This window comes from Giraffa tippelskirchi, chromosome 13 (genome assembly GCF_054371585.1).
Source record: "Giraffa tippelskirchi isolate mGirTip1 chromosome 13, T2T-mGirTip1v1.2.pri, whole genome shotgun sequence".
NCBI classification, from domain to species: domain Eukaryota; kingdom Metazoa; phylum Chordata; class Mammalia; order Artiodactyla; family Giraffidae; genus Giraffa; species Giraffa tippelskirchi.
In genome coordinates this window covers 123,805,729-123,821,756 of record NC_137287.1, presented here as the reverse complement: position 1 = coordinate 123,821,756, position 16,028 = coordinate 123,805,729, and the positions used below count along the sequence as shown (strand labels likewise).

The 16,028-nt window shown below is 44.8% G+C and overlaps 1 long non-coding RNA gene across 1 annotated transcript; it reads left to right on the top strand.

Moving 5' to 3' along the window:
* Positions 1-12,476: 12,476 nt before the first annotated feature.
* On the top strand, positions 12,477-14,498 carry LOC145532427 (uncharacterized). Its single transcript, XR_014073230.1, has 2 exons — positions 12,477-13,472; positions 14,264-14,498. It is a non-coding gene; the product is annotated as an uncharacterized LOC145532427 (long non-coding RNA).
* Positions 14,499-16,028: the final 1,530 nt, after the last annotated feature.

Genomic DNA, 16,028 nt, shown 5'->3' with positions numbered 1-16,028 from the left:
CCTGAGAGCCAGCGGGCTGCTGGTTTAAGTCTTGGGGTCTGAAGGTCTGCGAGCAGGAGCTGCTGTGTCTTGGCATGTCCGTGACCTTCCAGCTCAAGACGAGGGAAGAACGTGCCCTTCCCTGACCTTTCTGTTCCACTCGAGGGCCCTGTGGATTGGTGAGAGTGGCTTTTCACGCCATCTACCAGATCAAATGCCAATCATTTCCAGGCACACATGCACAGACTCACCCAGAAAGAATGTTCTTCCAGCTGTCTGGGCATCCATCCCTAAGGGCAGTCAAGTTGACACATAAAATGAACCATTGCAATGGTAACAAGAGTCCATCTTTATTTCAGCTTGTTAGTTATATCAATGTCCTGCTTATATGTGCATAAATGTTGGATGTTTGTGGTAATTTGAGAGAAGACCCATGGGCCTGAAGCCTGAATTTGTACAGTTTTGTCATTCCCTTTGAAAAAGAGCACTTCTCATCAGTTACATGTTAGAAGGGGAAGAGTAGGTGCCTGACTCTGTAGTGAGACCTGTGGCGTGGAGTCCTCCTGGGGGAGACGGGGCACCCGCGGTGCACATGTTACTCTTGCAGGCGTGCTCCTGTCTCCTGAAATCAGCAGAGTTCTTGTTGATTTCAAAGGTGTTCTATGGAGATAGAGTTGCATACCTACTGATAGGTCAGAGCGTGAGAGTTTCCGAATCAGCCGTCTTTCTCCTTAAATATGCACTTTTCACTTGTGAGTCTTTCAAACAATACAGTTGTCAATAATTTAGGAAATGATCTCCAATGTCTTAAAACTTTTATACCACTTTGGGTTTGCAGTCTGGTGATGTTTTACACCTTGGATGCCTCTACAAATCAAAATCTTTATTATGGAGTCAAGTACATACCGAGAGCTCTCCTAGAAAAGGGAGGAAAAGGGCAGATGTTTGTAGATAAATATTTGCAAAATAAAAATGTTTTAATGAGGAAAATCTCGTTGCAGTGAGGATAGAATGGATGTCCAAACATGGAAAATAAAATCGAGTAACCTTCATCTCATTCATCTGGTTTTTGATGAGATCTTCAAGACTAGTTTGACCACAGTTAAGATAAGACCTGGAAGTGAGGAAGATGTGATCTGCTTATTATTCAGAAAAGTGCCTTGCACTTTAGAGATGCTTAATGAGCTTGTGTTAAATTTGTACCTCCCCAATTTATGGGGATATATGGGCTTCCCTTGTGGCTCAGCTGGTAAAGAATCTGCCTGCAATGCGGGAGACCTGGGTTCAATCCCTGGGTTGGGAAGATCCCCTGGAGCAAGGAAAGGCTACCCACTCCAGTATTCTGGCCTAGAGAATTCCGTGGAATATCCATGGAGTCGCAAAGAGTCAGACACAACTGAGCGACTTTCACTTTCACTTATGGTATAGCCTTGAAAACAAGTCTTCTTCCAGTCAGGAGGAATTCACAAACATCCTGTTTACACTACAGTTCATGTGTGTCATGAATTGTTAGTAAAATACATGGAAATGCATGAAATATTTGTGCTGATACTAGTTCATTATTATAAGCTTCTATTACACCAGTGGTTCTTAACACTACCCAAACCAATGTCATTTTTATAGCAAATATTTCATACTATATCTTTTACTCTTATGAAGTAAAGTTCATAGGTAATATGAGCTTTGTACCATATAATTTTAAGATGTAATATCATAATTATACTATGAGAAATAAGAGAACACTACTGTGCTTTAGAGCAATAATAATATGACACATATTTTAATACAGGAACATTTAGTGCTGACCATGCTAGGAGACAAAATATAATTGTCAAATATTTATACTTCAGTTCAGTTCAGTTGCTCAGTCATGTCCGACTCTTTGTGACCCCATGAATCGCAGCACTCCAGGCCTCCCTGTCCATCACCAACTCCCGGAGTTTACCCAAACCCATGTCCATTGAGTCGATGATGCCATCCAACCATCTCATCCTCTGTCGTCCCCTCCTCCTCCTGCCCCCAATTCTTCCCAACATCAGGGTCTTTTCCAATGAGTCAGCTCTTCGCATGAGGTGGCCAAAGTATTGGAGTTTCAGCTTCAACATCAGTCCTTCCAATGAACACCCAGGACTGATCTCCTTTAGGATGCACTGGTTGGATCTCCTTGCAGTCCAAGGGACTCTCAAGAGTCTTCTCCAACACCACAGTTCAAAAGCATCAATTCTGCGGTGCTCAGCTTTCTTCACCGCCCAACTCTCACATCCATACATGACCCTGCAAAAACCATAGCCTTGACTAGACGGACCTTTGTTGGCAAAGCAATGTCTCTGCTTTTAAATATGTTATTTAGGTTGGTCATAACCTTCCTTCCAAAGAGTAAGCATCTTTTAATTTCATGGCTACACTTAGATATAGAATTATCTATTCAGACATATTTACACAACTAATGAAGGTTTATTGTGTTGGTTGTTGCATCTGGAAAATACTGAGGTTTTCCAAAACAGTGAATGACTGACTCAGTAAAGTTATAAACCACAGTAAAAGTTTACATCAGTTTATACAGATATTGTGCTTCTGGAAAATTGAGTGGTTAAAACTGTGAAGAGATAATTTAGACTTGTCTGTGAAGAGTGGTTAGATTCTAGGCTCATAAGATTATAAACAAGTTTGCCACCTTCGTGGACATCCACGGGAACATTTCAAAAGCGCTCAGAATATAGGAGCGTCCTTTGTTCTTTGAGGAAGAAAAGTCTGGATCCCTTGGACCTCGTATTCCATATCAGTCCTGCTCGCCCCCCACTCACCCTGACAACCAGAGGTCCTTTTACGCCCCCAAACGTTCCCCAGGACCCCGTGCTGTGGCTGCGGAGAGCCCGTTATCTGCGTGGCGCAGGTGAGGAGGCGGCTGTAAGCCTCCCCCTCGCTCATCGTGGGCGTTGCCGTCACTCTTCCCCAAGCTCCTGGTGGGTTTTGAGATGTGACCCCACACAGCAATCTCACCGCCACTGACAGTCGGCTGGTGATATAGTTTTCCTGTCCCCTCGTCATTTAAATGGAAATGAATGGAAATACAATGAACCCCACATGTTTAAAAGCAGTTCTGGTTTACGTAACTATAGGACTGGAAAAAAGTTATTGCTACACGGAGGGAACAATTGATCACACGGGAGACTAAGACAAATAAAGAGCAGGACTTTTTCATCTTTAAATGTGAAGCAGACAATGTAACAGTCATGGAAATATGCAAAAAAAAAAAGAGAGAGAAGACGATTGTTGGCTTCAAGGAGCTTCGAGTACCTCGAGTATCTCCAAGCATTGGGGACCGGAATGTGGATACGGCTCTGACAACTAGCACTTCAGAGTCTAAGCAAAGCTCACAAAAAGTGGCTGGTAGGTTAAATCACTTCTATCCTTGGGTATTTGGGTTGTAATGCTAAGGATTTTAAGTAATTGCCTCATAAACTCAATTGACCATTAAAGTCCAATTGACCAAAATATTAAAGCCTTTGGCAGGGCAGGGGGGAGGGGGGAGCCTTAATGACAACAGAGTGATTCAATTAAGTTTGATAAATGCTCATCAAGGGTCTAGCACATGTCAAACCCTGGGAAGATCTAGCATTGATGAGCCTCTTCCAGAAGCTACACACACAGTTTTCCATAGTCTTCTCAGTAACTCTCTCTGAGAATATCTCATCCCCACTTTATAGATGTGAGCACTGGGGTTCAGCTGGAGAAGGAAATGGCACCCCACTCCAGTATCCTTGCCTGCAGGATCCCAAGGACAGTGGAGCCTGGCCGGCGACAGTCTGTGGGATTGCAGAGAGTCTGACAGGACTCAGCGCCTAAACAACAACTGAGGTTGAGCAAAGCTCAGAGAAGTGATCCTAGAAGCTGGGGTTTGCATGTCTGCCTGTTTCACCCTCAGGGAGGAGAGTGTATCATTCCGGTACTAGGTCCTGGGCTAGGAAAGGTACATGCTCTATTTCCTTCATTCCTCAAAGAACCAAATGATAAAGGTGGAGGCTATTTCTCTAATTTTAAAGCTGAGTCTCTGAAGGCACAGAAAGCTAAGTGACTTGGTTCAGATCCCACCACGAGTGAACAGTGTAAGTCAGACATATGGTTGCATTGACATGATCCCAGAGGACCTGTTCTTTCTACCTTGGTCTCCTAGGTGTGGTAGCACCATCTCACTTTTTCATTTCTATACTTGTCATGATTCTTTCTTGAATGTGCCCTGTCGTGTCTCTTTGTGACCCTATGGACTGTAGCCCGCCAGGCTCCTCTGTCTGTAGGGGTTCTCCAGGCAAGAATACTGGAGTGGGTTGCCATGCCCTCCTCCAGGGATCTTCCCAACCCAGGGATTGAACCCAGGTCTCCACGTGGCAGGCGGATTCTCTAATGGCTGAGCCACCGGGGAAGCCCCAGAGCGCAGGCTCAATAGTCGCGGTTCACTGGCTTCGTTGCTCCGAAGCAAGTGGGATCTTCCCGACCAAGGGATCGAGCTGGAGACTCCTTCACTGACAGGCGGATTCTTTGCCACTGAGCCACCGGGGAAGCCCTGTCGTGATTCTCCACATTAAACTCTTGGGTGGTACCTCATTAATTACAAAGATCAGAGTGCAACTTTTTAAAATGTAAAACACACTTGTATTAGCTAAATTATCTAATTCCCTGAAGCAATCTAGAAAAATGTGCCTTGAAAAAAAACAATGCCGTGGGGAGCACGAAATGCAGGCCTCCCCTGCTCCTGAAGCATCAGCCATGCTCGTCACCGGCAGGTGAAGGTTTACAAGAAGCGTCGTAGTAAATACATGGCTTCATTTGGTTAATGTAGTTAACAAACTCAGGGGGTTTTCCCAAACTTACTTGACCAGGGAATCCTCTTCCCCACTAACGTCTGTTAAAATCCTCAGGATCTAATATCTCACCTAAGACATCCAGGAATAAAGGAGATTGTCGAAAATCCCATGGACGGAGGAGCCTCGTAGGCTGCAGTCCATGGGGTCGCTACGAATCGGACACGACTGAGCGATTTCACTTTCACTTTTCCCTTTCATGCATTGGAGAAGGAAATGGCAACCCACTCCAGGGTTCTTGCCTGGAGAATCCCAGGGACGGCGGAGCCTGGTGGCCTGCCGTCTGTGGGGTCGCACAGAATCGGACACGACTGAAGCGACTTAGCAGCAGCAGCAGCAGCTAGTTAGCTTTTTAGAGACAAGATAGCTTGTAACATAGTTAGCCCACCTTTTGCAAGGTGAAAGGAATCCAGGGTTCTGCCTCACTTTTGGGTACCTCCTTCTGTTGTGTTTTCCAAGACCCTGACCTGAACCTCATTCACTATCTTTTCTCAAATATTCCCCCAGAGATCTTCAGTGACAGCGGCACAAAGTAACATGAAGGCACTGGGACTACGGTCCGTAGGGTCGCAAAGAGTCAGATATGACTGAAGCAATTGAGCGCGCACGCAGCCACAAAACAGAGAGAGACTCCCAGGCTTAGAGAACAAATTCACGGTTGCTGGGGGGAGGGATAGTCAGGGAGACTGGCGCGGACATGTGCACGCTGCCATATTTAAAATGCACAAGCGACAAGGGCCTACTGTGCAGCACAGGGAACACTGCTCAATGCGATGTGACAGCCTGGATGGGACGGGGGTTTGGGGGAGAATCAGTTCAGTTTGTCTCTCAGTCGGGTCCGACTCTTTTCGACCCCATGGACTGCAGCACCCCAGGCATCCCTGTCCATCACCATCTACCAGTTTGCTCAAACTCATGTCCATTGAGTCAGTGATGTCATCCAGCCATCTCATCCTCTGTCGTCCCCTTCTCCTCCTGCCCTCAATCTTTCCCAGCATCAGGGTCTTTTCAAGTGAGTCAGCTCTTCATATCAGGTGGCCAAAGTACTGGAGTTTCAGCTTCAGCATCAGTCCTTCCAATGAACACCCAGGACTGATCTCCTCTGGGATGGACTGGTTGGATCTCCTTGCAGTCCAAGGGACTCTCAAGAGTCTTCTCCAACACCACAGTTCAAAAACATCAATTCTTCGGCACTCAGCTTTTGTCACCGTCCAACTCTCGTATCCATACATGACCACTGGAAAAACCATAGCCTTGACTAGATGGACCTTTGTTGACCATGTAATGTCTGCTTTTTAATATGCTGTCTAGGTTGGTCATAACTTTCCTTCCAAGGAGTAAGCGTCTTTTAATTTCATGGCTGCAGTCACCATCTGCAGTGATTTTGGAGCCCAGAAAAATAAAATCAGCCACTGTTTCCACTGTTTCCCCATCTATATGCCATGAAGTGATGGGACCAGATGCCATGATCTTAGTTTTCTGAACGTTGAGCTTTATGCCAACTTTTTCACTCTCCTCTTTCCCTTTCATCAAGAGTCTCTAGTTCTTCTTCACTTTCTGCCATAAGGGTGGTGTCATTTGCATATCTGAGGTTATTGATATTTCTCCTGGCAATCTTGATTCCAGCTTGTGCTTCCTCCAGCCCAGCATTTCTCATGATGTACTCTGCATATAAGTTAAATAAGCAGGGTGACAATATACAGCCTTGACATACTCCTTTTCCTATTTGGAACCAGTCTGTTGTTCCATCAACAAAGCTAGTGGAGGTGATGGAATTCCAGTTGAGCTATTTCAAATCCTCAAAGATGATGCTATGAAAGTGCTGCACTCAATATGCCAGCAAATCTGAAAAACTCAGCAGTGGCCACAGGACTGGAAAAGTTGAGTTTTCATTCCAATCCCAAAGAAAGACAATTCTAAAGAATGCTCAAACTACTGCACAATTGCACTCATCTCACATGATAGTAAAGTAATGCTCAAAATTCTCCAAGCCAGGCTTCAGCAATACATGAACTGTGAACTTCCAGATGTTCAAGCTGGTTTTAGAAAAGGCAGAGGAACCAGAGATCAAATTGCCAATATCTGCTGGATCATCGAAAAAGCAAGAGAGTTCCAGAAAAACATCTATTTCTGCTTTATTGACTATGCCAAAGCCTTTGACTGTGTGGATCACAATAAACTGTGGAAAATTCTGAAAGAGATGGAAATACCAGACCATCTGACCTGTCTCTTGAGAAACCTGTATGCAGGTCAGGAAGCAACAGTTAGAACTGGACATGGAACAACAGACTGGTTCTAAATAGGAAAAGGAGTACATCAAGGCTGTATATTGTCACCCTGCTTATTTAATTTATATGCAGAGTACATCATGAGAAATGCTGGGCTGGATGAAGCACAAGCTGGAATCAAGATTGCCAGGAGAAATATCAATAACCTCAGATATGCAGATGACACCACCCTTATGGCAGAAAGTGAAGAAGAACTAAAGAGCCTCTTGATGAAAGGGAAAGAGGAGAGTGAAAAAGTTGGCTTAAAGCTCAACGTTCAGAAAACTGAGATCATGTCCTCTGGTCCCATCACTTCGTGGGAAATAGATGGGGAAACAGTGCAAACAGTGTCAGACTTTATTTTTGGGGGCTCCAAAATCACTGCAGATGGTGACTGCAGCCATGAAATTAAAAGACGCTTACTCCTTGGAAGAAAGGTTATGACCAACCTAGATAGCATATTTAAAAGCAGAGACATTACTTTGCCAACAAAGGTCCGTCTAGTCAAGGCTATGGTTTTTTTAGTGGTCATGTATGGATGCGAGAGTTGGACGGTGACAAAAGCTGAGTGCCGAAGAATTGATGCTTTTGAACTGTGGTGTTGGAGAAGACTCTTGAGAGTCCCTTGGACTGTAAGGAGATCCAACCAGTCCATCCTAAAGGAAATCAGTTCTGGGTGTTCATTGGAAGGACTGATGTTGAAGCTGAAACTCCAATACTTCGGCCACCTCATTCGAAGAGTTGACTCATTGGAAAAGGCCCTAATGCTGGGAAGGATTGGGTGCAGGAGGAGAAGGGGACGACAGAGGATGAGTTGGTTGGATGGCATCAGCGACTTGATGGACATGGGTTTCGGTAAACTCTGGGAGTTGGTGATGGACAGGGAGGCCTGGCTTGCTGCGATTCATGTGGTCACAAAGAGTTGGACACGACTGAGTGACTGAACTGAACTGAACTGTTGTTCCATGTCCAGTTCTAACTGTTGCTTCCTGACGTGCATACAGGTTTCTCATGAGACAGGTCAGATGGTCTGGTATTTCCATCTCTTTCAGAATTTTCCACAGTTTATTGTGATCCACACAGTCAATGGCTTTGGCATAGTCAATAAAGCAGAGGTAGATGTTTTTCTGGAAATCTCTTGGTTTTTCGATGATCCAGCGGATGTTGGCAATTTGATCTCTGGTTCCTCTGCCTTTTCTGAAACCAGCTGGAACATCTGGAAGTTCACGGTTCACATATTGCTGAAGCCTTACTTGGAGCATCTTAAGCATTACTTTACTAGCCTGTGAGATGAGTGCAATTGTGTGGTAATTTGAGCATTCTTTAGCATTGCCTGAACCCTCAATAAGCTATAATATATTTCAGTTGAATTTAGCAAATATATATATATATATATATCTCATATGCGTGCATGCTCAGTTGCTCAGTCATATCTGACTCTTTGCAACCCCATGGGCTGTAGCCTGTCAGACACACACACACATACACACACACAGGCACAGACACACACAGACACACACAGACACATACACACACACTTGCCCTCCTTGGGCATACAGCTTGGGACTGCAGGCTCATTTTCCAGCCTGTAAATGGAGCTGCCCACTCTGATGTCTGTCTCCAAGTCCATGTCCTACTAGACTCTTACCTTGGCCACATCCGGCCATGTTATGTGATGAGGCCTGTTACCTAGAGCCACTTTGAAATGAATATGTAAATGGTTGAGGCAAAGGTTGTGTGAGTGCTAAGTCACTTCAGTCGTGTCTGACTCTTTGCAACCCCGTGGACTATAGCCCTCCAGGCCCTCTGTCCATGGGATTCTCCAGGCAAGAAGACTGGGGTGGGTTGCCATTTTCTACCCCAGAAAATCTTCCTGACCCAGGGGTCGAACCCGAGTCCTTTGTGTCTCCTGCATTGGCAGCGGGCTCTTGACCACTAGCGCCACCTGGGAAGCCCCAAAGGGTGCTTAGGACCACGTTGTTCAGCAGCTGAGTCATATCCTACTCGTTGTGACCCTCTTGATTACAGCATGCCAGGCTCCTTTGTCCTCCACTATCTCCCAGAGCTTGCTGAAATTCTTGTCCACTGAGTCGGTGATGCTGTCTAACCATCTCATTCTCTGCCGCCCCTTCTCCTTTTGCCTTCAGTCTTTCCCAGCATCAGCTCTTTGCATCAGGTGGCCATTGTATTGGAGTTTCAGCTTCAGCATCAATCCTTCCAATGAATATTCAGTGTTGATTTCCTTTAGGATCGACGGGCTTGATCTCCTTGCAGTCAACAGGACTCTCAAAAGTCTTCTCCAGGACCATAATTTGAAAGCATCAGTTCTTTGGTGCTCAGCCTTCTTTATGGTCTAAGTCTCACATCTGTAGTCATCTACTGGAAAAAATCGTAGTTTTGATTATACAGATCTTTGTTGGCAAAGTGTTGTCTCTGCTTTTTAATAAGCCATCTAGTTTTAATATCATCAGTTTGAATGCCTCCAATGCCTACCAGTAGACCTAAACTACTCCGGACTTCCTTTTTGTCATGACAATTAGTGTAATCTGATGACTCAGATCTGTTTTTAATTTTTTCTTTAGAATTTAAGCAGAAAGATGGGGCCTATAGATAACACTGAAAAATGCTGCATACTTTTGTGAATTGAGAGCAACATAATGAAAACTGTTTAGTACATACTTGAAAAGGTGTGTGAAACTGTGGAATGCTCCTAAGGTGTGTTGAGCTAATTGTTTCTGATGGTAATTCATGAGATTGAGCCTTGTGTGAGGTGTTTGGTATTTCAGACCTTTTGGAAGGAATCTTCACCATCTAGTCAACATTGACTTGTGGGTATTGAGATACAGGGTATGGGTAGGGAGAGAGGGAGAACATGGGTGGCACAGAAGACTCCCACATGGGATGAGTGTTCAATATGACTGAGCCATGCAGTGATCTTTAATACCAGACAACAGCCAAGGATTATCGCTCATTTTTGTTAAGCAAGAATACAGCATGAGAAGATACCGTTTTTAATTATTTCATTTCCTCCCAAGGATAGAATCAAACGATGCAAATAAAAAAAAAAATTCACTCAGGTGAGATGAAAATCTTTTAGTTTACACAAGGTAAGAAGATCCTGATGTCACTGTATCATATTGAGCCTTCTGTTCTGCATCTTTACAACATGCTTTTGAGCCTGAGACGGCTCTTGCACATGGACCTTCTCTGCTTCTGCCTGCGGTCTGGCTCTGCTCTCTGTACGAGCCCCTGTGCTACAGCAAAGGTTGAATCTCCTCCTTCTATTTGACAGCTGCGGTTAATAGGCTTTATTTTTAAGTTGAAGAAGTTAGCATACAAAAGAGATTGCAGAAATTTCTAACCACCTAATGAATGACACTGAAATCCCTGAAAGGTTATTGATGAAAAGATTGCAACTGATTAGATATTTGGAGACAGAATTTTAACTGAACTTTATATACTTCTTCATTTGAAGAGGTAAAGGGTGAATGCAACATTAGGATACAAGGAATTTTTATCTGGCAGAAAGTAATAAGTAATAAATGTGAAAGAACTGAAGGGTGGATTTGCATTTATCAGGGTTATTCAGTGTAATGAGCCATTATTATCATTCTTATTATGAGAAGCTCACATTTCCAATTTTGGAATTTATGTGTTTTCAACAACTGAAGTTGTTTTTCAGAATCCACCCAGCATAGGTATGCTATAATGAGGGGACATTTGAAAACTTCCTATAAAAGCAAGCTGCTTCCTTTTTAAATATGATATTTACAAAACTTCACAAGCCTTCAACTAGAACTAAACTATTAACACACACATACACACTTTTAATAACATGTTTTTGTTTCTTTTTTTGGCTTGTGGAGTTTAGTTCCCTAATCTTTTAGCTTTCCTGTTTTGAATATCTTGTGTTTGTTCACCACTCAATGAGAGGGCATCCTCTGTACCAGAGATATAGAGACCTGTGATTTAGCACACACTTTTAGGCAGTTAATACCAAACGGGTCCATTACATGAGGAACACACACTCACTTAAGAAAATATGGACACCTGAAAAATTAGGAGGAGTGAATCATTAATTCCACTCCTTGCAGACAAGTTCTGCTGCGATCCTGATGGGCCTCCCCCGACCCTGGTTCATCTGCACCGCTCCTTTCACTTTGTATTTTATGTGAAGCAGGATCACATTAGGCAAACTCTTTTATAGCCTTCCTTTCTTTAAAACTGTGTTTATTTTTAATTGGAGAAAAACTGCTTTCCAGTGTTGTGATGGTTTCTGCCCTACGTTAGCATGAATCGGCCTCATATAAGTATTCCTACGCTCCCTCCTTCTCGAACCCCCCGCCCCCCCAGGCCTTCACGGAGCCCCGGGCGTGAGCTCCCTGCGCCCACAGCGCGTCCCCACGGGCTCTCTTACTTCACGTGCGGTGATGGGTGTGTTTCAGCGCCAGCGTCTCAATCCGCGCCAGCGTCTCAATCCGCGCCAACGTCTCAATCCGCGCCAGCCTCTCAATCCGCGCCAGCCTCTCAATCCGCGCCAGCCTCTCAATCCGCGCCAGCCTCTCAATCCGCGCCAGCCTCTCAATCCGCGCCAGCCTCTCAATCCGCGCCAGCCTCTCAATCCGCCCCACCCGCTCCTTCCGCCACTGTGTCCGCAAGCGTGTTCTCTCTGCGTCCGCACTGCTGCCCGCGTATGTGCTCACCAGTGCAGCTTTCCAGATTCCATGTATATGCGTTAATATACAATATTTGCTTTTCTCTTTCTGACTTACTTCACTCTGCATAACAGGTATAGCCTTTTTTCCAAAATATTTGTTTGGATGGAGACCATTTTTTCAAGTCTTTGTGGAATTGGTTACAGGATCGCTCTTTTTCTATGTTTTGCTTGTTTGGCTGAGACACGTGGGCGCTTGGATCCCTGACGGGGTTGAACCTTCCTTGCCTGCGTCGGAAGGCGAGGCTTAGCCAGTGGACCGTGAGGAAAGTCCCCAGCCTTTCTCTTTCTCCACTTAATACTGTTACCATTTCCCCAGACCAACGAGTGTCCTCCTGCAGCATGATGCTGAACAAGTACTTGCTCACATACGGCTGTGCCATATTTTTCTTCACCTAATGCCACTGTTGAGGGGCATTCACAGCTCTGCTAACTAGCACTGTAACGATCGCCCTGGTCAATACGTATTTGAAGCACATTTCTAGTCCCATAGCATACGTTTCTAGCTGCGCCATTTCTAGATTAAAATGAACGAATGTTGTGAGAGGTTTAATGCAGATGAGTCATAGGCCCGAATCGGTTGTCCCAACAGCCCCTTTGTCATTTGTTGTTTGACCTCATGCTCTCTGTCCCTGGGCACCACCGACCGCGGCTGCAGAAGAACACTGAATTTGCTGCTTGATGTTCACGTTTGCCACCAGGAAGTAAGCCCCGTGAGGACAGGGGGTCTGCCTTGACCGTGGCTGTATCTTCAGCGCCTGGGACGGTGCTTGGGACAAAGAGAGAAGTCACTCCATACATGTGTCTAGAAGGAAAGGAAGGAAGAGGGGAAAGATGAGCCAGGTGGGGGCGGGAGGACAAGACGTTGGAAGTGAAGGGAGAAAGAATGGAGAGATGGAAAGATAGTCTGTAAATGAAGTGGGTGGCGGGGAGCCACCCTGGGGCTCAGCAGTCAGGAATCCGCCTGCCCGTGCAGGAGGCAGGCTTCGCTCCCCGGGTCAGAAAGGTCCCCGGAGAAGGAAACTGCTACCCACCCTAGTGTTCTTGCCTGGAGAAGCCCCTGGATAGGAGCCTGGCGGGGTCAGTCCACCGGGACGCAGAGTCGGACACAACTTAGCGGCCGAAAAGCAACGCCACATGAAGAGGGAGTGATTCACGGCGAATTCTTGAGCTCTTTTCAATCTAGCATTTTCTAGCCCTGGAAATTACAAGTAATAAAAGTAGTATCTGCCCATGTCAGTGAAAGTGGCTTTCAGAAACAAGAAGGATTTAACATAAGAGAACGGGTCGAAATGTGTAGCCTAATGGCTGATGGCGCAAGCCCGAATGTGACGCAGGTGGGGAACCAGGTGCGGCTTTGCAGTGTCGATGACACGCCCGGTGATGAAACAATGGACCTCCGGGGCTTTCCTCCCGCCAGGAAGCGGGACTAGGGGGCGGTGAAGAGTCCCGTGGGGAGATATGCGAAGAACATAACAACCGGTTGACAAGTATTTGCATTGATGCTGCAAACACAGATTGGGAAAGTGTTAAAGAAAATAAAGTCTTCCCCTCAGTGATGGCTGGAGAGCATTTGATGAGGAGGAGAAGAAATACTGGTGCAGATGAAAAGGACCTACTGGTGGAAAGGCTGGAACTCCGGTTCTTAAACATGTGTGTGTTTTCTGGGTTGAAGACCATTTAAATTAGAAAAAGGAAATTGTTTTCCTTATGTAACTTATTTCACAACCTTTCTTTCATTTCCTCACCTGTCTTTTTTTATTTTTTAAGAGGAAAAAAAAAACTTTTTTGGTGGAGAGAAAAGGATTTGGCCCCTTTGGGTGGATTTTGGCGTTAATTCAAGGCTGTGTGCCAACTGTGGTAACTGGATGGACACGGGAGGAAATCTGATCCCTAGACTGGGAGCCCCCAGGAGGGTGCAGTGTGTATCAGTGGAAGTTAGTGCAGAATTGTCTGCTTGGCTGGTGCACCGTAAATATTAAATACTAATACAACCAATTCCATTCTTTTCAACTTGGAAAGAGGGTGCTATGCTCAGGGACCTTTGTTTCAAATTCTCAAACTAAAATTAGGGTTCTAAAAAGTATTGTTCTTATCTGAAATGATGGAAATTAAAATTCTCCCTGTTAGATTTATGCTGGATCTAGGAAATGCAAAGGTGATACTTCAGGAGAGGAGGTTAAGATTAGCAGGAAAAAAAATCAAACAGAGGGTATTTAAATACCATACTACAAGCGAATAATGTATTCAGTCTTGTAAGAAGCCTTTTGAGATCTAAGGGAATAAGCAGAACTGAGGATAAAAAGGAATTTAAAGCGGGGGAGGCGCTTCGGAGACTTCAGTGATTAAAGGGTACCATTCATAGGCATAGGGACATGAGGCAGATAGCTTATACCCTGTGCTAGCTCTTAGCTGAATTCATTCAATATTTCCCGTTTCTTTAGGAGGATGTAAGAAAGCCATTTACTCTGAATTGAGCAGGAGACACTGGATTTCAAAATGAAGCTCTCAGCGCTCCAGTTCTAGGAAGGGAGGCCTCTCTGTCAATGTGATGCTTTATCTAACTTTGTTTTCTCACCTGCATCTAAATTCTGGAACCCTCCAGGGAGACCTTTCAGGTTTCTGCTAGGGGCTGTTCACGCTGCAAGACGTTCATTAAAGTGAGTTATGGCTCCAGGACGTTTCGTGGTGCTCTGGTCTTTTTTTTTTTTTTTTAGTATTTATTTGTTTATCTTGGACTGCCTTGGGCCTTCGCTGCTGCACCAGGGCTTTCTCTGGTTGGGGTTTGTGGACTCCTCGTCGCGGTGACGTCTCCTGTTGCCGAGCGCAGGCTCTAGGCACACAGGCTTAATTCTGCCACCGCACGTGGGATCACTCCGACCCGTGTCCTTTGCATTGGCAGGAGGATTCTTAACCACTGGGCTACCAGGAAAGGGGAGGAAAGCGTAGGGAGAGGGAGGCAGAGTATGCAAAGTGGCCAAGGCGCTTCATTTCCTGTTTTTGAGTTAGGTTGACCTGAGCTTAAACATCAGCTCTATTTTTTGCGGGTCACCTCTAGTTCTAGGGAAGTTCTGAAACTCTCTGAGCTTTATTCCTCACCAGAGAACAATATTTGTGCATTACAGATTGAGTTCTGAATGGAAAGTAACTCTGTATGCAATGACCTTTAAAGAACTTGACACATTATAAACATTTAGGAAGTGGTAGTTTAAAACCAAAATAACAGTCATAAAATAGGGGCTGCTTAATTATCAATTACATGACTTGGCATTTTAAAAAGTGTAACTTTTCATTTTTGTTTTTACCTTTAACAAAGAGGTAGACAATAGTAGAAAGAATCCTGTATTAAAGTTACAAGGCTGGGTTTATCACATAACCTGAGGCAAGTCTTTACACTATCCAGGACTTAGTGTTCCTGTATTAGTTTCTTGTTGCTGCTTTAACAAATGGCCACAAACTTAGTGTCTGAAAACAGCAATCATTTATTGTCTGACAGTTCTGTAGTTCAGAAGTCTGACACAGGTCTCAGGCAAAAATCAAGAGGAGAATCACTTTCTTAGCTTTTCCAGCTTCTAGAATCAGCCCACATTCCTGTCTCTTGTTTCTTTTTCTATCTTCAAAGCCAGCAACTGCTGGTTGAATCTTTTTAAAATATATAAAGTCCTACTGTGTTTAATTGTAGTACTGTTACATTTTTGGTTTTCATTTTAAATCTTTTTAACATATCTATTTATTTATTTGGCTTTATTCATTTTGGCAGAGTCTTATTGCGACCCTCAGGCTCTTCGTTGTGGAATGCGGGAGCTTTAAGTCACAGCTCGTGAACTCAGTTGCAACACGTGGGATCGAGTTCCCTGGACACAGGTTCTCTGCGTTGGGAGGAGTCTCAGCCACTGGACCTCCAGGGAAGTCCCCGGTTGAATTTTTTTCCATCACTTTCCTCTGACCTCCTCTTCTGCCTTCCTTTTCCACTTTTAAGGACCTTGGGCTGCCATCTATGGGGTCAGAGTCGGACATGACTGAAGCAACTTCGCAGCAGCAGCAGCAGTGATTACATTAGGCCCAGCTGGATAATCTGCGGGTCGTCTCTCTGTCTCCAGGTCCAACTGGTTTGCAACCTAAATTCTGTCTGCAATGCTGTCCCTCGTCATGTAAGGTTCATACGTTCTGGGAATTAGGACATGGATATTTTGGGGTGACTATTCTTCT